Genomic DNA, 24371 nt, shown 5'->3' with positions numbered 1-24371 from the left:
CGGTCTCCTTGCTGGACTATGCGAAGCACGGTGGTTATATTTAGTTGAAACAGGAAACAGGTCGTGCTGGGCAAACGATAAATATTTCATCTGTCTAGCTTAATTGCAGCCTTTGTAGATATGTAGTTACGTCATACTGGCGTTGTTCGCTATATTTCCCAAAATCCTTAAACAAATGCACCAGACACTAACTTCTAATTGGGTGAAAACAGTAGGAATGTTAAGTTTAATGTGTGGTGGAACTTTCTTGTGCCTGGTTTAAATAAAAGCGTTGTATATAATTATAGGACCCCATCTATATCTTAAACTTATGTGTAATACCAAGTTTGAAATTCGGTTTTCCAGATTCCTTCATGTACTAGACAATCGCCTTGTTTATATTTGATTAATACAAGAGGAAGGTTATGGCTAATGGCTATGCAAAGTTTTAAATATATGGGCCTATTTGCCTCATTTGTCATTAATTATCTATGCAAATCTCCCTGCAAGTGATTAGTTTGTTTTATGGGTGTCGCAAATTTCAGCCCACTGCCATGAGATACGTGACCCAAATTCAACTTTGCACAAATTTTGCAAACTTGTGTGCGCAGATAAATGTGTGTGGATGTAATACAGCTTCTGCAGGAATGTTTGTAGCAAGTACTCACAAGTGTTCCGCTGCCGTTATCACCTACGTTTCCAAATGTCCTGACAAACCTGGGCGTTAAGAAAAAGAAACTTTCTTCATTAGAAATGAGGCCGTCTTTAGTGCAATGTATCGCGCACTTTTAACTCTTCTAGTGGGTGCTTTGCAAGCTATTCTGGAACACTCCTTTTTTCGCTATTTCCAGACGTTATGCAACGTTCGCCCGGTGTCCTGAGTGAACTAAATTAGTCACATTGCTTATATGAGGCCCAAGTAAGGGCCAAGTAATGAATGATGTGTAGAGAAAGTGCCGAAATGTGGAAGGTCGTGGTGGCCTATTCCATAAATTACGTATGCAAGTGCTTCGGAGAGTACTGGGTGTGTATTACGCGTGGCGCAAAATTTATCCTGCTGCACTTGACGTAACTAAAAACGCCACCAAATAAAACTTACCTGACATGTGGGGAAAACGATGACAAATTAGTGTGCGGAAGTTCATTTTCTTCTAAACTAATACATTTTTATGCGACCACACCCCTCCCCCCGCAGAAAGCGCTTATTGAGCCTTTCGCGTAGCAGTTTGTTCCTGATAAACAACGCCGCACGTTGTCTCAGCGAACGCTCACGATTACAAAACCATCACCGCTTCTGCCGTTTCTGTGCCGTAAGCTGTCGGAAATGTAACTGAATTTCGCTCACGTACTGCGCTCCATTCATGCTTCAAAATGTGGAGCGGTGGATTGAAGACGTGTGCAATAGTTGGCTGCAAAAATAGTGACTGTCGTGTAAAGGAATGGAATGAATATGGGTGCAAAGTTCGCGAACCATTGTTACATACGGACAGCCTGTGTTTCCGGCCCTTCTCGATGCACGATTTTCCTCGTGGATAAAAAATTTCACTCATTCGCCAGCGTTGTATCCCTAACCTCCAAACAAAAGACTTCGACCCCGGAACGTCGGCAAGAGTGAGTACCCCTCGGTAAACAACGACAGACGGAGTAGCACCGCTTCTAGCATAATAAATTTTATGCACACTAATTACACACATCCGCCCCAATTCGCTCGCTAACTTACGCACACTCTATCGCCAGCGTATTAAGAATATGTGATTGGGCGCACACTTGAATCAATGCGCCAAAGCATGGGTGGCAGCGACTACACCGACAGCACACGAATGATCGAAGCTGTATGTCTCGTGACGGTCCACAGAAGTAAACAAGTTATTAGCGATAATACATCCTTTAGCGATAATACACGCTATTACAAAGTACAGAACAGCTATGTCCCAAGCTTTGTATGGTGCACGAACATATCTATTGCAACTGAGCACACCCGCGAGCGATTAGGCAGAAAATAATTGAATAGTGACCGCACTGACAAACTTCATTAAGTCGGAAACACGACAAGCCGCTGCATTAAAGTATTTGCCAAATAAAGAATGAAGAGCAAAACACACTGATCCTGATGATGACACTGATAAGCGTAAAGTTTGGATAGCTTGAAATATATTTTTAGCACCGCTTTCAGAACAAACACCATATACGCTGCTTGCGCCGTTTGCACAAAGCTCAACAAGCTCTGAAAGCGCTTTTACATGTCCTCTGAAGCTGTGGCCAAAGCTTCGTGTCGTCTGCATATCTTCCAAAACAGAGGTTTCCTGAACCACACAGGGCATCACACTTCCTTTGTGAACACGGAGTCAACGGAGGCAGCTGAGGCAAGCAGTGGACGCATCACCACGTGATCAAACATAGCAGCATCCACGGGATCACTGTCACGGGATCGCATCCAAAGGATCAGTAGCAGCTGGGTTCTAGAGTATAGTTCCCCGTAGTCATTGAACCCAATTACTTGAAGAAAAGAAGAGCTGGCAAGCTAAAATAAAAGGCTGATCTTTACTGTCGGAGAATGCTGCTATCAAAGTAAACCAGTTCAGGGCTGAAGGAATCATTGAAGTCTGCGGTCGCTTTCTTTTTCAAAAGAACATTTTCCCCACTTTCTCTGTCAACTCTGTAAGAAAACGTTCACGCCAGTTTGTGTGAACGGTGCCCTTAATAAAGTGCTCGATGTATGTGAGTTTATGTTCTCCTCAACGTACTTACCTTGCCTCAAAGCTGTTGTTTACGGTATCTCTTTTGCACGCGGTAAAGCGATGCAATTATCATGCAGGAACAACACGAAAAAGCAGCCCTTCACCTCCTTTTGGGCAACAAGCGCTCGTCATGCGCCGTGTCATCACGTACTCTATCTCTGGGAAGCGATTAGCGCGAGATAATTGTTTTGGATGCGAACCAAGTACGCAAAACCCCGAAGTGAGACGCGTGATCTCTGTATACGCCACGTGATGCGCTCTCCTATACAAAAGGAAGATCAACGCAACTTTGCAGAGCTCTTTCTTGACTGCGTAGAATGTGACCTATAGGCTACGTAGATAGTACGGAGCACTTTGAAACATAGTCCTTATTTCTGGAAACTTCACCGTTTTCTCGAAGTTGCATATGCGCATCTACGTTGTGTAAACGACGCCTTATATATGCATGACTCTCTGTGTGGTAGTTGTACCTAATGCGGCTCAATTTAATGACGCGCAAAGTTCTTAGATGCACTGATCGTGTCGCCTAGTGGAACAACGATATCCCCTGCGGCAAGCATTTGAACTCTGACACATACCTTCTTGTTTATCGGAACAACTTTCATCTTTCCTTCGAGCGTGTCCCTCTCGATAGAGCTTCCTGTGAAAACCTCAGATCTGTGACACCGGTGCGCCACCGAAGGTAGCTTAATAGCAATTTGAACCTATTTCCAGCTGGTTACTCGCTTTGTTGCAGCGGCACCTGAGAGACCAACATGCCTGAGGCACAGGTAAGCCTGTTCTTTTTTTGCTATTGACATGCGGGACAACACCGGATTCGATACACGGAACTCCTGCTGAACAAATTACTTGCGCATGTTCAGCGATAGAAACAGGCTGAAGCGCGCACCAATCCAGAAGCTCGCTTGGCACGGTCTGTTCAAGAGGCGAGGCTAGAGGTGAAGGTAATTGCAGCTTATAAAACCGCTACTTCACATCTTTATGTAGTCATAAATATTTTAATTTCACTGACTTGACCTTGACCGCAATGTCTTTTTGTTTTTGTTTTTTCTGGCGGGAGCAATAAACATTCATAAGTCGGCCCTTTATTACTTTTTCGGGCATTGTTGGTTGTACATAGATCGCGAGGCCTTGATTATAGCTGCGTTACTAAGTTTGTCCACGTTTTAAAACAAATAATGAGCAATATTGGGCAGTAGAGACCGGCCCGCTAATTATGCTGCAATTCTGGGACAGTTATTTATAGTTACAGTTTTGCGCTTTCGGGTATAATCGAGAAACTCTTAGAAACACTCACCGGTAGAATTTTTCTGCATTAGGATTTATCCGGAAAACTACGACTTTGAGGCCACGTAGGCTTAAAATACTCGAGGGTGGCTTCTGTTCATCGGACTGACCAATGCATTCTGCCGCGGACGCCGCAATACGTGACGTCTTTATGACATCAGGAAGATGCATGAGACGCAATGTGTCAAAGGCACAAAATCTGAAAAGCTGGAAATGGACATGGAAACAAGTGGCGGTGTGCACGAGCTGCTCATAAAGCTGAGAAAACGTTTAACGAATTGTTGCCCACTATCAGTAACCTTGAGGCGGAGTAGACTTTAGTCTACCAAGTCTACACCCGATGCTTACTGTGCTCCTGAACGTTCTCTTTGCTCAGTGGAGCGATGATACGCTAACGAGCTTCAATGAGAAAGTTAATTGCATGCTTGAGATTGTTGAGGAGGAAAAGTGATCTGACGTAGTTGGGTTCTTGTAAGAAGTGCTGCTACGCAGTGGTTGAGAAGTGTAACCGTACTCTCGAAAAGAACATAGCCAGTGAACTGCAGTATAACAGCAATTCATTCTAGTACTATGTGGAAATTATAAACCCCCCTCAAGGACCGATTTGCCGTGGACATTCAAGACTTACTTGGCATTGTTTGCCCTAGTTGTGCCAGATCAGAAAAATATCCCCCTACTTCCCGCAGACTTTCTGCAGGGTCATTCATATGATGTGAAATACATTGTTGAGCCGATGGTGTTCTTGCGCATGCATGTACAGGACCGGCCACTCCTTTCACGTTGTGCACTGCATATACTAGCCTTCACAGTATCTTGTGCCAACGTCGAAAGGACGTTCTCTCTTTTGCGCGTCGTGAACAAGAAGGAACGTGCCACATTTGCGGATGCAAACATAGGAAAGTGTACTGGTATACAGGGTGTCCCAGCTATCACGCAGCACGATTTAAAAAAAGACGAACGGCGATACGCGAAGCCAACCTAGTGCGTATTGTTTCCAGTACAGTGGAGTAGCCGCCAGTAATATTTTGTTACTGAGATTTAATTAGGTTTTGTAATCAATTATCTAACTCGATAAGTACTGTGTTAATTATGAAAATGTCAATTAGAAAATTGTAGAGCAACATGAAAAACTCCCGATACAGCTTTCTGTTTCTCAATACGTGCTACACAAAAGTGTTTTTTCCGAGCGTGAAAGAAGGCCGCGAATAGACGCAAAATGCCTCAAGCGGCCAGTCGCGCGGCAAAACTGCACTTACTCGCGGGCTCCTTTCACACTCAGAAAAACACATTTTTGTGGCACGTATTGAGCAACAGAAAGATGTATCGGGAGTTTTTCATGTTTCTCTGCAATTTTCTAATTGACATTTTCATAATTAGGACAGTACTTCTCGAATTAGATAATTAATTACAAAACCACATTAAATCTCAGTAACGAAAAAATTACTGGCGGCTACTCCATTGTACTGGAAACAATACGCACTAGGTTTGCTTCGCGTAACGTCGTTCCTCCTTTTTTAAATGGTGCTGCGTGATAGCTGCGACACCCTGTATATCACAAGTTGAAACCAGCGGCAATAATTGTGGTACCAGTTGCACAATAAATATATTCTGGCCTTGAGAGTGCGTTCTGGTATTAGAGAACAGTTGCCTAAGTTTTGAAAAAGACAACATCCACCGAAATATGTCTAATGACTTGTAAAATATATACTGTGGAAAAACACTGTCATTTTGGGCACAGACAAACTCCGGAAACGCAGAACCCAAGTTATAGTGGATTGGATTAACGCGCTGGTTCGCCCAAAACCAAGAGCGACTTCATAACAGGTATGTTTGCTCCAGATGGTGTGTTCGGTCACGTTTTGAAGTCGTTCTTGGTTTTATGAAAAACGCCTCGTTTGTCCAATACAGACAAACTGAGGCCTCCACAGAGAGGGAAAGAAACAGAACTGTCAAGGGAAAGGCAGGGATGTCAACAAGACACGAATATCCTGTTTGCTCCCCTAAGCTGCGAGAGGTCAACGGGTAAGAATTAAAGGTAATTGAAGACAGAGAGCACACCATCCGGTCTTGAATAGTAGAAACGCGATATCCGAAGTTCGCTTCAGTATTGGAGTTGTTCGCTCAGACCGACTGCCCGAAAGAAGGGCTGCGTCTTCTGCAACCGCTTTTGTGATACCTCTCTTCTGTAGAGATAAACATTCTGGCTTGTGGAGCGCTACTCTACTCTCCTAAATTATTTATTCACGTGTAAACGTCAATTAAGGCAAGACACGTCAGGCGAACGTCAAGAAGCGGCGAGGCGACCAGCAGCCAAAATCCTGGCAAGCGCAAGCTCGGGGCGCGTGGTTGGCACCAAGACTGTGGCTTGCTTGCTGACTGCTTCGTCGTCGTCTTCTCTTCTTCATTATATTGGCCCCCGGTGAATAGCGTAGCCATCCTGGCGACTTAAGGCGTTGACAGTATAGCGGGGTCATAATAGGGCTTGAGGCGACTCACGTGAACAATTTCTCGACCACGACGACGTAAGTCTTGGGACGGTGTCAAGGGCTTGTAGCGCCAACCGACGCTGCTATGCGGGGACGCTAAAGTCGGCGCTCTCGGCCGGCGCTTTGGGCCGGCCGCGGATGCCGAGGAGAATAAAGTTGGGCAGCGCGTGCTAGCGGCGCAAGCACGGCACGCGCCAGTCCGTTCTAAAAGCCTGCTGAGCTGGTCCTCTTGGTGCTGCGCTCCGTGACGACCCCTCGGTTTCTTACACTGGTGACTTCGGACGTGATCCTCAGAGTATCAACAAGGACCGATTCAGCATCGCCTGCTACCGAGCCCTGCCCGCGGCCATGGACCAGCTGGAAGAAGAGTGGCGCCCTCCAACGCTCGACGACCCTTGGCGTTTGCAACTGTGGCCCTACCGTCCGCACAGCCCTATCGTGTGGCTCGCGCAGGTAGACGCACAGCTATACGTAAATGGCGTGTCGTCACAGCTCTGGCGGTACCTACTCCTCAAGCGAGAAATTCCCACCGACGTCTTCTCTCGTCTTGACCTTCATCAGACCAGAACATGTACGAGGGCCTCAAGACCGCCTTCTTTCAACACTTTGGCGTACCAGTTCCCGATCACTTACGCAGCGCGACACAGTTTCCTTCAACGGCTGACGCTTCCGAAGGAATGGCTCAAACTACGTCGTCCTATTCACCATCGGCGCCGGGTGAACGCTGCGCCACTGCTCGCGAATCTTGCGCCGCACGTACACCACAGGAGCCACTGTGCGGAGACAACAAGACAACTGCGCCTCCCGCGTCTTGTTCGTTCCCCGACGACGAACAACCTCCCGCCACAGTGCCCGCACCATCAACTACACAACTGGTGAGCCCGCTAGTCCTCAGCAACGACCACCTTGCATCCACGTCCGAGCACACCAAAGAGTCGGCATGCACTCCGTCTCCACCCGAGTTACATGCCGTCCCCAGTCCAAGCCGTGGAGATGACTCAGCAGCGAGCCGTGCCTTGACGGCTGTCGAGAAGCCTATCAGTCCGCCCGTTCCGAGTGAAATCCTGCGGCATCACTGCAGTGAGACTGGTCCGCCAGCTATCACGTGCACTGCACTTCCCAGCTATGCCAGTGTCTCTCCCGTGGAGCCCTTGTCGCATGCCCCCTCTCGCAGCGCACGTTCAGTGTCTCGGCTTCAACGCCCCAACCACACTGCCTTGACGTTTGGCCACAAGGATGCCTCCCCGGCTTGCGGTGCTCGGCGTCGGAGAACTCGTGCCCAGCGCGGCCGGCAGCCCCCCTGCTTCGCTGGTTTTCGTCGCTGCGTCCACCCGATTTTACACAGGTGCCAGGCCGGACGCTGCTACAGCGCACTTCGAAAGCGCCCGCCCTCAACACCAAGCCTATGTTCACGGGTCCGACTGACATTCACACGTTGGCACCACGCTAACTTCAATAGAGCGAACCGGGTCCCGTGGTCGTGGGCTTGTCACCACGGTCGCAGCATCAGCGGGGGTCGGATTCGATGTTGCTGTCGGCGCCGACGCACCCCACCACCGGCTTCACCGCTTGACCAGCCCAAACTTGGACATGTCATCGTGGCTGCCGCGTTCCCCGCACCGTTCTGCGATCGACCGTCCATGCTCACCGACCATACAACATCTGCATCTGCAGCTTAGAGCGCGAATGGCGTCGCCCCTGCGCCCTCCGAGATGCAGGGATCATCGGGGCCACGTTCCTCAAGCTGCCGCCACCAAAACCTCGTCCACTGCTGCACTCACAGGCCAGACCACCTCAGTGAATCGCGCACATTTCGCCGCTCCGTCTGGGCGGGGGGCCCTGTAGCGCCAACCGACGCTGCTATGCGGGGACGCTAAAGTCGGCGCTCTCGGCCGGCGCTTTGGGGCCGGCCGCGGATGCCGAGGAGAATAAAGTTGGGCAGCGCGTGCTAGTGGCGCAAGCACGGCACGCGCCAGTCCGTTCTAAAAGCCTGCTGAGCTGGTCCTCTTGGTGCTGCGCTCCGCGACGACCCCTCGGTTTCTTACAGGCTCAACGTCATAATTGGCTGGAGATGTCCGAGCGAGGATGCGGTAGGGCCCAAGATATCGGGGCAGTAATTTAGACGAAAGGCAAGGCGTACTCGGACGAATCCAAAGCCAAACTAGGGCACCGGTCGCGAAAGTAGTGAGAGATCGGTCGGTGTCGTGCCTGAGCTTCTGGTGACCTTGGTCCTCGGTTGTCAATGAACGGGCCAATTGTCGACAATCTTCGGCGTACTTGGCGACATCAGAAATTGCAGTGTACGCAGATGAGTCAGGTGTGTAGGGAACCATAGTGTCCCGCGTGCATGACGGCTCACGTCCGTACAAGAGAAAGAACGGCGAGAACCCTGTAGTCGCGTGCGTAGCAGTGTTGTACGCATATGTGACGAATGGAAGGACGGTGTCCCAATTGGTCTGGTCTGACGCCGTGTACATCGTCAGCATATCCCCCACAGTGCGATTAAATCGGTCAGTGAGGCCATTAGTTTGCGGATGATTGCACTTGTCATGCGATGAACGATGTTACACTGAAGGAGCAAGGCTTCAATAGCACCAGACAGGAAAACACGTCCCCTGCCGCTTAAAAGTTCACGGGGAGCACCGTGGCGCAGTACGAAGTTGCGTAAGATGAAAAACGCAACGTCTCTTGCTGTGGCTGTGGGCAAAGCTGCAGACTCGGCGTAACGCGTGAGGTGGTCCATGCCGACAATTATCCACCTATTCCCAGAAGTGGTCGAGGGAAGCGGGCCGTATAAGTCGATACCGACGCGGTCGAATGGACGGGCCGGGCAAGGGAGAGGCAGAAGTGTACCGGCCGGGCGTTGAGGTAGAGTCTTGCGCCGCTGACAGGCAGTGCAAGCACGTATGTACTTGCACACAAATGCATACATTCCGTACCCTGCACCTCCACCAAATGCAACGTGATTTATTCACGCGTAAACATCAATGAAGGCGAGAAACGTCAGGCGAACGTCAAGAAGCGGCGAGGCGACCAGCAGCCAAAATCCGGACAAGCGCAAGCTCGGGGCGCGTGGCTAGCACCAATACTTCGGCTTGCTTGCTGACTGCTTCGTCGTCGTCTTGTCTTCTTCATTACAGTACCTTTAAAGGCGCTTGCAAATGAACAGTTCCGCACAAAAATGACACTGTCTACCAATATATAACGCTTTCTACAGGATGTTCCGGTTAACTTGGGCCAAACTATCAAAATAGGCAGATGCTACGTAGCTGGACAAAACCAAAGTAATGTTGTTTGCCGTCGCTTGGAGATACCCAGGTTATTCTTTGCACTCCGCCTAATAAGATAATTATAGTCCTAATTAATTATTCAACTTCTCAATTACTGTAATTAGGTGAAAAGTGTCAATGAGAAAATTGTAGAGACACATGACCAACTCCCAATACATATTTCTGTTTCTCAATACGTGCTGCATAACAGTGTTAAAGAATCTCGCGAATACACGCAAAATTACAGAATGATCTTCTTTCGTCAAATATTCTGTCAGTTTTTCTCTGCCTGTGTTCAAGTGGCCCATGGCTCTAGGGGCCTATACAGCTCGTTCGTGTCTTCACCTTTCGACTCAGCCCCATGATAATCGTGTACTCATGTATTTTCATACAAGATAAAATTTTAAAAAATATCTGATTGGCACAGCAAGAGTGTAAAATCTGCCTGTCTTCGGGACAGCGCATTTATGAGTGCACTTCCTGCGCGATGGATATACTTCCTGCTCCCGCGGACATGTCGCGACAGGTGTCATTCCACTGTCAGTTCACAAATGCAAAGCCAGCTCATCCAGGAGAGTTAACCGTACCGTGGATCAGTTGCTCCTGCGCTTCGACGTTCCTTATCCAATGTTAGAGAGCTTTGGGTTGCTGGTTGGTTGGCTCTCGCCATACCTTTTGCTGGCATCGTGATTGACGTAGTTGATAGACGCGTAGAATTGGCCACAGACGATATCCGAGGAAGCGTACCGTGGGATAGCTAAGCTACTACGGGAAGAGCGGATAGTACTATAGCGGTTAATATGAGTTGCAACACGGGGATACACCCGTTAGTTCTTTCATTAATAAAAAATTACAAGTGCCATTTTTCGTGTAAACATGGTGCTACCAGTAATCGGAACGGTTTTCAGCTGACTTTCTGTGCAGGTGGTGCCATGCTGCCGTAAGGGCACCGACACAATAAAAAAGGGCTTCTCACGTTGCAAATCATATTGAGCGCGATAGTACATGAATTTGTCTAACATTTGTGCTTGTGGCGTTAGGCGTTCTTGCAGCATTATATTTCACGCTTTATCTTTCTAGGATTCAAATGAATCATAGTTTTGTGGCGATAGCAATTATGTGAACACTCCGAGCAAATTTTTTGCCGTCGTCATCAGCGTCACCGTGAGGTTCTGCATATATTAAGGTATGCTGTATTTGATACCATGCTATAGGTCATGCGGCATGGGGGGTTATATTGCCACACTATTCTACCTAAACATTTGCTCATGCCAGTTTTTACCTTCTTGACAAAATTATTGCCAGAATTTTGAGAATGGCAGCCCACAAACAAAAGTCACGAAACGAAACACAGACAGCGCACACCTTTTATCTTATATCTGCTCAGACCTAAATATTAAAAGTGTGGAACAATAGCAGAGCTCAAAGCTGAAACGGGTATTTTAATAGCGCGGCTGTACACTGCCTATGATATCGTCCCAGGAAAGAAGTTTTAAACATACCCGATACGGAAAAGTGATGGTAAAGTCGCTAAGGAAGACGCTGGCTTTAATTAATAAACATAAATGAAACTGTCCGATCGCCGGATTCAAACAGAGGAACCCTATCACAATAGCTCGCTTTTATTTAGTCAGCTTACGTTTACTTCAATTCATGCTGCCACTACAGCTACGAGCTTTAGAGTTCGTGTAATACTCTAACATGTTGCTATCGCATTCATTGTTTCACCCTGATGGCGACACTGTGATCATTTTCTAAACGCTGCAACGCAACAAATCTGTCTGCAAAAACATTGCCAATAGTTGCACTTATACTATTTCGTTGGATATGAGCTGTTTACAAAGTCACGAAGCCGTTCGAAGCCAGAAGGGCGAAGTTTAGACAAATTTACATACTCTATCCTTATAGCGTCAAACTATTCCAATCTGTTTTGATTCCAATCTCCTGAAGTAAAATTTTCGTAAACGCCGACGCAAGCATTGGGGGGTGACCCGCAGCAGTCGATTGAACAGCCCAACCAAACGCTGTCCTCGTTCATAGTAGGTCACTTTTGTTTGCTCTCAAAGCAAAGAGCACTGCCTACGTTGGCAGGCTTTTCTTATCTAATTGGCTGACAAGAGACGAGGAGCACGCAGAAGTGGGCATTCTTTCGGTTAGGCCGAGCTAGCACAGTGAAAGTAGATAACCGGATGAGGAGGGTGGTGCCGGCGTCTGCAATTGGTTCACTGCCCTGTGCCCAGCTTGCGGTGGCTGGTCGAAAATTGTGGCGACGTGCAACGTAAGGTTGAAAATGCCTCTAAAACACATCCTCACTGAAGGAATGTTGGCATTGTGATGTCGTATAGGTGCCGAGAATGTTCTACAACATTCTATTGTCACGCAATTTTTTTCTTGTACTCAAAATAAATCCATTCTCCCCTGCAGTGCCGACTAGCCAATGCCAGAGTGATTGGCAGGTAGCCATCTTCCATTCCTCTTGGAACAGGGTGCCATCCACCAATTCCCCCCCCCCCCCCCAAAAAAAAAGAATTCAGTTTTCTTCGGCAACACAATGAATCTTTAATGCATATAGGTCACTTTGATGGGGTGAGTTCTCGCATTTTTTGAACATCAAGTGAAAGCCCGAGAGCGTTTCTCCAATAACGGAGGGCTAATGGCAAAAAAGGGCGTAGAATAGCAAATAATTATTTTTACTTCGTTCGCTCTAATCACGAATAATCAGTGTGTCCACGTCAAATAAGAAAGGCAGACCTCGCGGTTTTCGGAACGTCTCGTGACAGGCAAGTGAAGGGGGGACGGCCTGAAAAATATTTAACCAATCACTGGAGGGCTGATCGATAGCAGAAAAGTCATCGAAACTGATTGCAATAGATTCATTTTATAGCACCCCGGCTCATCATTACCATGCTTACTGAACCATGACCCTTGCAGCTGCCGTAGACACTGTCGCCAGGATTCCATTTAGAATTTTGTAAGAAACTCTATATATGAGCAGATATACTGACCCGAAAAGATGATGGTTCCGGGTTCAATCTCTAGACCTTAACGACTTTTTTTTTCAGTTACGAATCTTTACTTCTAACGAACTCGCGTGGGTTCTTGAATGGATGACATTTCCTTTTCACGTGTTATAAATAGCTATATCATAAATTATTGAATTTACCAAAAGCCACAGAACAGCGGGTGCTGAGCGAAACCGTAGAGGCGGGTAACAACATAACAATTAGGGTAGCAATATATATCGCCATTTCTCAGTGTTGACAATGCAACCTTTTGTTAGTTCTTCACCCTCAAGAACGTCGAGAATGTGTTCGTCGCTTACGTTGTCATAAGCAAATTTTACGTCTAATGGTGCGACCGAGAGACGCTTCATAGATTTTTACTGTTGTACGGAAGTCAAAAGCTCAATGATACTGTCAGTTGGAGACCATCCACATTAAAAGCCAAGCATAGCATCTAGGTAGTTGTTTTAATATTCTAGGTGCCATTCCGTGCGTTTCAGCGATATTCTCTTCATAGACCTGCCGACGCACCTCGCAAGTGCAATCGGCCGGTAAGATGTAAGGGCCAGCGGAGATTTTCCAGGGTTCAATAGAAGCATCAAGTAGTCGAGAACTATGTCGTCATGCCAAGATTAATTGAAGGTATCTAGAATACAGCATTTGCTGTCAGGCCTAGGTGCCTTAGATCAGCATAGGTCACCTCGCCGGGGACCTGGTGATAACGACCGCTTGCGCGTAGCCGAAGGCCCTTGATGTTCTCAAGAGAAAGGCACTTCCATACTCTGATCTCGCGCGATAGGAACGCCATATAGTGACAGGAAAGCCAGTAGAACGACGTCGCCTGCAACCTTCGCACAAAAATCACCAGCGGCCTCAAGCTCTGGACGACTTTGATGTAGGGCTAGCGCAGTGAAGAGGCGGCCTTGTTGTGGAAGTGAGTGAAGACCCCAGAGCGTTCTGCACCAGGTGGATAACGCCTTGCGAGGGTCCAGCGATTCGCTGAAGCTCTTACATCGTTGGTCCTAAAGTTTGGTCATTTGACGCTGAACGTTCTTCTGAATGTATCGGACATCGCTGAGGTCATAACTTTGTCCGTCTATGCCACCTCTCGTCCCAGTGGATCGCCCAAAACGTCTCTAATTCTAGGCCGGAAGGAGCGTTTGTCAGCAGAAACGCTAATGTGTAATTCTCACGCCAGCAATCGAAGCCAGAAAGCTGCACCAGCTCCGGCAGAGCCGACTTAGCCGAGCTTGTCGGTGCGTTACTTGTGCTTCGCAGTTGTTGCAGCCTTGCACGTCTCTGTAGGCATTCTAACGTTCCACGTGCGGACCGCATACGCCCTCGATACCTGGACCACATGGCAACTGTTCCGACGCTGTAGTTGACGGATCGATCGTGCCTCGAGTGCCCCCGTTGTCGATTCTGCCATAATAACAGGAAAATGTAGATGAAAGCACACAACGACATACCAGGCATGTGTTGTGTTCCAAAATTCGCATACAAAGCATGCGGGAAATTTTGGAAGAGAAATAGGACATCTATTTTGGTGTGTAGCTTAGTTCGAGAGCCTGAACAATCTCATTTTGCAAAATATTGTCACGTTTACCCTCCGAAGGTTGTATAGCAGGTTATGAGGAATGCCGTCGTGGAGGACTGGGGTTCCTTACAGCGCAGAATTTTTTTTTCTCGAAAATAGTGGCAGCTTTGCTCGAAGGGCGAAGCACTCACAGCGACAGTAAGGCTTAGCGTTCGTTGCTCTAAGACTTTTCCGACGTCGTTTTGAATATATTCGCGGGTACGTGATGTTGGCGTGACGCAGTACGCAAGGCAACTGCTGCTCGGCAGAACAGCGCCATGGGGGCTATCCGGGCTCTCACAACGCCGGCATGATTGGCAACGTCGCTGGTGTCGTTTCAGGTACATCGCACTGCGATGGGGCAGCAGAAAATACCGACGGTAAACCTGCGGTGCTTGTCAGCGCCCAGTTTAATATTAGGTAACGTTAGCTTGGCGCTTACTGATCGTTCCGCTCAGAGCAGCGCATACTGTACACAGGTAATACCACATAATAATAAAAAAGTTATAAGTACGTTGTGCAACTAAAATACAACTTGCATAGATCCCAAGAATCTTTATTCACCAGAAGGCACGCTCACAGCTATGGTATGCATCAATATCGGTGCATAATTGAGTACAATATGACGCATCTGACGTAATATTTCAGCGGTAGCAGGCTAGGTGGAGAGAAGTAATTAAATGAAAAAATGAGACATCCACCCAATTGTCGCAATTGCTACAAAGGGAACCCACACGGGTTCCTCGAAAGAAAAGCCTCACTTTTGAAGAAAGATTCGTCCTGGTCCGGGTTAGCTCAAATGGTACAGCGGCTGCCCCGCAAAGGCGCTGGTCCCGGGTTCGAGTCCCGGACCAGGACGAATTTTTCTTCAACTGTGAGGCTTTTCTTTCGAGGAACCCGTATGGGTTTCCTTTGTAGCAATTGCTACAATTGAGTGGATGCCTCATTTTTCCATTTAATTACTTCTCTCCAGCTAGCGTGTTTCCGCTGATATATTACGTCGAACACTTGCCTTTGCTTCGAGTTGTCGATAAATTCGACTTCGCCCTGCCATCAGCTAGGCGCCTGGTTAGCTCAGATGGTGAGCGGCTGCTATGGAAATGCGGTGGTCCTGGGTTCGAGTCCCGGACCAGGACGAATTTTTCTTCAACTCTGAGGCTTTTCTTTCGAGGAACCCGTGTGGGTTTCCCTTGTAGCAATTGGCACAATTGGGTGGATGTCTCATTTTAACATTAAATATAACGTATCATACATGCGATACATGGTACTGAATATGAACAAAACCAAGGAGCAAACAAAACTGTAAATGGTGTCTGCTTGGCGCTGACTTTGCGACTTCCACTTTAAAAACCACTATTACAGCGTACATGCAAAAACATTATTGTCCGCCTCGAATTCATGAGTGACACCAGGACCACCATAAGCTGTTCAACAGTTTTAACAGCTGTTCAAACAGTTTCACAGCTGTTCAAACAGTTTCAACAGCTGTTCAGATTCGGCTTCACCGAGTTTGGAAAGCTCTTAGTCTAGATGACAAGATAATATCTCCCGTAGTTTGTGCAGCCTGCGGTATATTGCTTTATTTGATCGTCGAGATCGTTCCGCAGTGTTGCGGAAGCGCTACAAAACATATGTTAGCGTTGTAGCAGCTAGTGTTGTAGCATCTAGCGTTGTAGTAGACGAGACTTGCAAACCGATCTCCTAACAGTGGTGGCAACGAGATGGATATTCCAAACATTCCTGCAACCAGCTTCCAGAAGGTGCGTGCTACAACACATACCTTTACTGCGGGCGTGTTGCGGTCTTTTTGTGCGTAGTGTATGCATTTATAACTTGATACCATTTCCCTGCATCCAAGCTTGTCTCCTGTAAGTGGAATGCATCACTGATATCGCCAATGAAAACTCTTCACTTCAGATGGCAAATATGGTGAAAGCACGGCGGCCCATGTTGTGTAGTCGCTGTGCCTGGAGGTACGGCTGTCTCACACAGCATTTCACAAAGCCTTGAAACTGGGTGTCTTACGCCACTTTGTATTCGTTGTTTGTACAATCTGGATTTGTAAGCGCGCAAGCGCCGCATGCTACGGTGCTGGCGTTACTGCTGTCGGAAGCAAGTTGTCTAGACTTCGCGGCATAAGCGTTCGATGGTAATACCATTGAAAGAGCAGCGGCCTGCCTGGGTACTTCTCATCATCAAGTCGGTCACATGTACTCTTAGTGCACCGCTGCCTACCAAATGTAACCGTGCATGACAAGATCCATCCTCTGTTGGCTTTCGGCTCACGCAAAGCTTACTGCGCTACGTATTGCTACTCGTCTAGCCAGCACCATGAGAAATAAGTGTGTTTTACTACGCGTGCTGTTGGCGTCGGCAGGAGAGTTACCCTTGCAGCAAACAGCAGTTTACTGCACAATGTTTAAGAGAGCAGTGAGTGGGGCAAGTTGGTTAAAATTCGTGATTAGTGTCAGCGCGAAGGACAAGGATAATGCGAGGCGGCAAACACGGCGCTGAACTGGCCAGTGGAACATTATTGAAAAAGAAAGAAAAATATGTAAAGATAGGTCTACAGTGCGCATCACGGGATTTGCAAACAAAACGCCACCACCAAGAAGTGGCATTAAAGCATCCCCCGGCCTCAGCATATATCTTATACTGACTTACGCAAATCATTTACACAGCGGTGACACGGAAACCGGGAACAGCTATATTTGGGTTGAGTGCACGAGCGTGTCTTTTTGTACTAATTGTAGCTATCCCTGCTTCTTGCGGGTTTGTTGGAGACATTAAATTCTTGCATTCTGTGTCTTGCACTTTGGGTAGGTTATCACAACAAAAAAAACATTTCATTACGCAAGACTTGTGTATTGTAAATATATTCCGGTGAGAATGCTTCTGAGAACGCAGTTCCAGAATATTCTGTTGATATCTCGCCCCGCACTGATTTTCTGTGCCATCTTGCCTCCTTCTGGACGGTCGAGCCAGCCGCAGTACCTCGGGGTCAGAAGTAGGTCTGTTCGTCCGCCGCGCCTTTGCAGAAAGAAGCACGAGAATACCAGCTTACATGCCTATGGTATCGTTAACGCTGGTGACCTAGGTAATCGCACATTAGCTGCGTTTGGCAGACCCCATCTTGTACTATTCTTATCCTTCTGAGGCACTCACAAAGCTGTTCAGTCTCTTATTTTCTACCTATGCTGCCTTCCACAAAATAACGGGCTTTTCTGTAACAGGTATTGAAGTCGTGTTCTATATGCCACTGCATTTCATCAATCTAAAACTTACCGTTACTCCCGCAATAAACTTGCTGCTTTTTATTTTGTTTATATACCCGCATTTGTAACGGCAGTTACACCGCGATTAACATGTGCTTACGTAAGCAGTTTGCATAGGTTGTACATTTCCATGCTCGTCAATGTTGCACCCTGCTTTAATCTACCTGGGGAACAAGCTTGTTAAAGCCATTGATCACAATGGCTTTTGGTCTGTGCTCCTGACAACATGTAATGATGTTGGATAAACTGAACTGAATATAAATGAATTTATTCGCGGTGCAGCAGGAGAAGCACGACCTGGAAGGTGTGGTCCGAAGCCGTCGCGTGGGTTCGTACGTCTTCTGCGAACACTTTCCCGACGAGATCCTCCGAGGAGCCCTCGCTTACCGCCACCGGCCTGGTGAGGTTTATGTGGTGACTTATCCCAAGTGCGGCACAACCTGGATGCAGCACATTCTCTACCACGTGTACACACTTGGTCAGCCGCCACCCACGGCCGAGCATTTCTTCCGCAGCATGCCTTTTCTAGAGAGGCACGGCGTGGAGGCCGTCTCTGGACTGTCTTTTCCTGGTGCGTTGATGTCTTCGAGCACTTATATAAGATTACTACTGACAGTTTGTGCCTACAATGTGACAGCGCTGGCATTATATCATAGCATGTTTTTTGTCTGCGCGCTTACGTGCACACCGTGCCAAATTTTTTGACGCGCCCATTGTATTACTCATTCATTAAACCCGCCTGCGGTAACATCTCGTCATTGTGCGTACGTGTGTGTGTGTGAGTTATTTGTTAGTTTCTTCATATCATTTCTGTATATTCATTAGAAAATCAAATGTTGTAAAGGAAGCCCACGACGGAGATTGCCAACATTTTCAATTCAACACGTGTTGCATGGTGCAGAAGTAAGGAGCTTTTTGTTTCGTCGTCGGAAGGCAGCGCTCATAATGGAGAGGTGGGCACGTGGTTCTATCAGCGCAGTGACAGCAGTGCCTTCAACGTCAACTTCAATAAGGTTCTGCTTCGTGGGCGAAGTGAGCAGAGTATTTGAGGGCAAGGTCGACATCGAAGTTTCGCCTCCAGAAGCTGCCGTTTCTAGTTTTCCGGCCGCGTTGGGTGGGAGGATGGAAGGCGACGAAAAGCGACGGTGCTAGAGCGAAAGAGACTGGCGACGTCGGGGTGACGGTGATCGGCTGTAGCAAAGATTCGGAGCAGTGCCGTCAGCGACAGTAAGATTCTGGAGAGAAGCATCGGGAGCAGTAGGTGCAGAGTTAGGGAAATATGCGCTGTTGTACGTCGGAGACGGGGTTGGCCTTGGCCATCAGTTGCGGCAGTGACGAGCGATGTGGTCAACGCGGCAGCAGTGGAAGCAGGTGGGCCTGTCGTCAGAGGTGCGCCATTCAGACGGATTGCGAGATGTGGCTGGAAAGGATTGTCGTGCACGAGGAGGGCTACGAGAGAAGTGCTACACGCTGTGTACGTGGGTACACGAGCACACGGAGTTAAGACCCATGTTTTCACATTTCTGTCGAGCAACAGCCTGGATCGTAGCAATTATGGTTGGTGATGGATCGGTGGTCGTCGCGGAGTAGTCTGGAGAATAGGTGGCCTCGAGCGCGCGGTGAACGATGCGGGTTACGTTGTCACATGGGATTGACTGGCGGGGATGGTCCTCACAAGTCGACGTAGCAGCGGTATTTGTAAAAAGCGCCAGGATTTCTTGTATGTATGAAACGTAGGATTCTGTGGGGCTCTCAGCACAAGTCTCAAGGGCCTTTTTTGCTGCGACCGTGCGCTCGAAGGGGTTGCAGAATAGTTCGCGAAGTATTTCTTTGAAAATGTCCCAGCTTGTTAATTCGCATTAGTTGTTTCGGTACCACACACGTGAATGGCGCTGGTGTAAAAAACTACGTTAGCAAACGTTATCGTTGGATCCCACGTGTTATGTTAGTACTGACGCGTTCATAAGCGGTGATTCTCTCTCCGACGTCAGTGCCGCCCAAGCCGCCAAAGAGACCAAGGTCGCGAGCGTGGGAAAGCGTCACGACTGGAGCAGTGTCATGAGTCGTAGCCGACGCTAATGGGCTCTCATCTCCGGAAGGCATGGTAGCGAGCTGGAGGTAGCGGCCGCTGCGGAGCTCCGTGGCGAGGACGGGTATCGCAAACCTCCACCAAAATGCTACGTGTGGTGAGGCACAAAGGAACTAATTACTACGAATTTACAAGTGCAGCGCAGGCAGATACCAAGATGATGATGATGATGATGACGAACCTCTACCATGGCTCGTACCCTGCTCACGCCAAGCCCAGATGCCCGTCTTCGTCTTCCTTTATACCATGACTCTTAAGCTGATGATGTTGGACTGTGACAGTGTCATAAAATAAATCAAATTGAAATACTCCCATTGGATTACAGATGTTGCTGCGTTATGTCCATAGTCAAGAAAACAAAAACAAAAACATAACAGGTTTGTGCGACCTTCAGTAAACACATACATAAGGCAGGCCGGCATCGAGGTTGTTTCCACCCCGATATTCTACGGTGGTGATTTCAAGCGCCTCGCCTCTCCTCGCTGCCTGCGCATCTCGCTCCATGGCCGTACTCGATGCTCATTGCAGTCTCATGATTTCTAGTCGTCGGTGTTCCTCAGAAGTACAAGTAACTCGTCAAGCTCGCTCGGCGACTGTTTTCTTGACTTTGCAAACGTCTGGCGTGACTTTCTTCTTCGATACCACCGTAAAAAAGAGGCTAAGCGATGCACGCGCTCTGTCTTGTAGCGCACATGACGCCATGCGTCAGAGCCTGGTCACTTAGCTGCTCACGCCACTGCCAATGCGCCTCTGAGTGATTCAGTGTTAGTTGGTCCGTTTGACCAGACACGCAGCAGCTCCAACGTATTTTGCTCGCCTGCTCTGGGCTCAAAGCATTACCTATGAGTACTAAATACACTGTTCAGTTTTTCCTATTCCTTGTGTCGATATCCTAAGCGCAATGAGCATCAACAAGACGTCTATTTCCCATCAATGTGTCAAGTGTTTTGTCTCTACAGTTTCCTTGCGATAGCAAGGTACAGTGAGCGCTTGCACTGGTTCATGAAGCATGTTATGTAATATGTGCCTTCTCGATGCGCCATCATATGGCGTTTTTCTTGGGACAGTGAATAACGCCAAATGTTTGAACATTTCCAGCACCTCGAGTGGTCGAATTTAATCTGGAGTCCACCACTACGACGTGCCTTATAATCATAACATGGTTTTGTCACGTAAAACCCCGGAGTTTCATTAATTAACTTTTCGGAAAGTTCTTGCGTGCCAAAAGTCTAAACACGCGATGAAACGAAGCAGAACGTGAAAATAGAATCAAAGGTGTGCACCGCCAATCTCGGAGGCAACAGCCTTCATTCGCTGAGTGCATGTGAGGTGGCGCCTCTACACAGGCGCGTAATATATCCGCCTTCTTGCCCCAAGTTCGTTAACGGACGCATGAAACGGCGGTTGAATAACCAGAGCACTTACGTCAGCGGCGCCGTGTGCAAGATAGTGGAGAACTTGCTGTCGCACACCTATGAGCCGCAGTTTCACGCGGCGAGCCTCTAGTTTCTGTCTGTCTGTCTGTCTGTCTGTCTGTCTGTCTGTCTGTCTGTCTGTCTGTCTGTCTGTCTGTCTGTCTGTCTGTCTGTCTGTCTGTCTGTCTGTCTGTCTGTCTGTCTGTCTGTCTGTCTGTCTGTCTGTCTGTCTGTCTGTCTGTCTGTCTGTCTGTCTGTCTGTCTGTCTGTCTGTCTGTCTGTCTGTCTGTCTGTCTGTCTGTCTGTCTGTCTGTCTGTCTGTCTGTCTGTCTGTCTGTCTGTCCGTCCGTCTGTCTGTCTGTCTGTTTGCTTGTTTGTTTTGTTTGTCTTACAAACACTGTCATAAAATTCTGGAAATTTCCTACGGCTCTGAGAGCAACAATTTTTTGCAGCACCTCGGTTAACTTAAGGCACAGCCAACTTTTTATAATAATCGTAAAGAGATCTTGACTAAACGTGAGCATCTAGAGAGATTTCGGAATCTTCGTATGCTTTCATGCTTTTAGCTTTTACCATTTGCCTTATGCGAACGTTGAGAAATCAGTCGTATATTCCGAACTACAAACAGCATTCTTGTACTTTTTTTCAACCGACAACTACTAACAACCTTCAGAATTCCCCCAACAAAGTTTTTCCGATGTAATTCGTGTTCTGTATTTCTCAAAGTTCTGTAAATTCACTTTTATTACAACTTGTTCTTTCGTACAATTCTAAAATAGCCTGCACCATTCGTGACTCGTATTTTTTACGGAATAATTGTCATTATTGTCATTATTCTTGCGGGCACTTCATTTAGCATTCTGAACTCACATTTGTTCTATCTCTGGAGTGCTGCGGCACGCTGAGATGTGCATGCCAGGTGCGCAGCGTAATTAAACAAAGGAAATACGCGCTGGATCGATGGCCATTATCATTGTGGGACAAAGAAAATTCATCCAGTGTTGTGACAGTGAGACAAAAAAAAGGTACACCGACGATTACGATACTCCCTAACGCAAAATTAGAGCGCAGCTGTATACATGTTTTCATTTCGCGATATATTGGCTGGCGTGGACAATCTATCTCGTGCGGCATGTAGCAAACGGAGCGAAGTGTGGGCGTGACTGGCTAGCTCATCTGGAGATCGCAAGAGCCAGCGCGTGGGTGATGCGTGGGCACGATTCACAGCAGTTGCCGCCGACAATCTACCAGGCGACGCGCACTACTCTGGCGCCATCTCGTAGCCATCGTCGCCGCACTACGCTTTTCTTTTCACGCTTTCGCCATACCCTCCTCCTCCGCTTTCCACCTCATGGCTCTGCTGCACCCTACTCTCCGCTTTCCTGCTCGCGTCTTTCATCCCCCGCTGCGCTCAGCATTCGCTCTTTCATCTTTCACTGTGCTCGTTCGCTCGGTTACGCTGCCGCCGCTGACGCTGGCCGTAGGAACGGGCGCCTAAGTGCTGCGCTCTAAAAAGTCTTCTCTAAGGCGTTCACGGCAAACACGCTACTCAGAGCGCAGTTCATTTTACTTTCCGCGCACATTATTTCGTGCAAGTCTGCGGTGAACAAGCCTGTCGTCGCCCTCCAGATACAGAACAGAGTGATCAAGTTGTGTTAGTGTGCTTTGCGCCGCTGTTTGCATAATATGGAAACTATAATATTCGTGTTTGATACGTGTTATTTGCGTATGTATGCTATTAACAACGTCGCTAGATAGATAGATAGATAGATAGATAGATAGATAGATAGATAGATAGATAGATAGATAGGATAGATAGATAGATAGATAGATAGATAGATAGATAGATAGATAGATAGATAGATAGATAGATAGATAGATAGATAGATAGATAGATAGATAGATAGATAGATAGATAGATAGATAGATAGATAGATAGATAGATAGATAGATAGATAGATAGATAGATAGATAGAAGTACATGCTGTGTTTTCTGCACCTTTTGTGCAATAATCTAACCATGGCTGCTTTTAGATAACAATGCCTTCTTTATGGCCGTAACTGCAGGCAGTGCAATCAAGACGCATATGATGTACGACCAAGATCGCATCTGCCCCGAAGCCAAGTACATCTACGTGGTGCGAAACCCGTTCGACTGCTGCGTCTCCTTCTACCACCACTACAAGATCTATCCCATCTACCAATTCGAACAAGGCACCTTCGACGAATTCTTTGAGCTCTTCCTCTCCGGTGACGTGGACGGTGGAGACTATTTCGACCACCTGCTGTCCTGGTACCCGCACCGAAATGACCACAACGTCCTTTTCGTCAGGTGCGCAGATATACTCGTGATTATGACTGCGTTAACATTGCGCCGCGGTACTCTTAACAGGAAAAAATTCATCAAATCACAAATGTACGCCGTGAGGTCTTCTGTAGGATGAACCCGACGTTTTTAGTGTTACAGCTGAGCGGAAGCATTTAAAGAAATAAAAACATTCCGCGTGGTAGTGGCTAATCAGGTTGGAGAGACTATGAGATTTAGTGTCCCTTTAGGAATCACACTTTAGACTGCCAAAAGTTATCCAGGCTGGATCTATGTTGGCCCTTCAGATTTTTGGAACGTACTATCAACGCCCATAGGATCATAAAAATAAACCCCCCTCACTCAGACTCACTCACAAAATATATATATTTTTAACACGAAAGTGTTTTATGCCGGGGTCCACCAAGACTTCACTGACGTATTTCCGTCACGGAAATACGTCACACGAACATACACAAACATAATACAAAGAAAGAAACCAGAAGAAAAAGTTCCACAAACATGCAAAATTTGGAAATGGAACCCACGACCTCTCGGTCCGCGACGATAGATCGCCGAGCGTTTAACCCATTGCGCCACAAACGCATTTGCAGAGAGCTACACAGACGCGCCTTATATATCTAACACTCCTCCGTGTACCCGCGCTCTTGCTCCGGGCGGTGCCGCCGCCTACGAGCAGAAAAGAGAAGTACTGCATTATGACACTAACGCGCACCGACAGTGAACGCTTCGGTGGTCTCAGCACTACGACGCCTCGATGCCAGCATTCGAAGGGACGCTGGCATCAAGAAGCACTACCAACGCCACCTAGGTGGCGTTCACCGTACTCAGCACAGCGGAGCGTGGCCTCCGCAATTAGCTCTGAAAATGTTTCTGAAGTTGATCGCGGAGGCTGCAATTACGACGCGCTGTACGCGCTGATTTGACTC

General features: G+C 47.6%; 1 pseudogene; it reads left to right on the top strand.

Moving 5' to 3' along the window:
• Positions 1 to 3001: 3001 nt before the first annotated feature.
• LOC119458217 (sulfotransferase ssu-1-like) overlaps positions 3002 to 24371 on the top strand; it is a 28470-nt pseudogene continuing 7100 nt past the window's right edge.

Source organism: Dermacentor silvarum, chromosome 7 (genome assembly GCF_013339745.2).
Source record: "Dermacentor silvarum isolate Dsil-2018 chromosome 7, BIME_Dsil_1.4, whole genome shotgun sequence".
In the NCBI taxonomy this organism is placed as follows: Eukaryota; Metazoa; Arthropoda; class Arachnida; order Ixodida; family Ixodidae; genus Dermacentor; species Dermacentor silvarum.
Note: the sequence above shows the minus strand (reverse complement) of the source record. Positions and strands in the feature narration are given on the sequence as shown.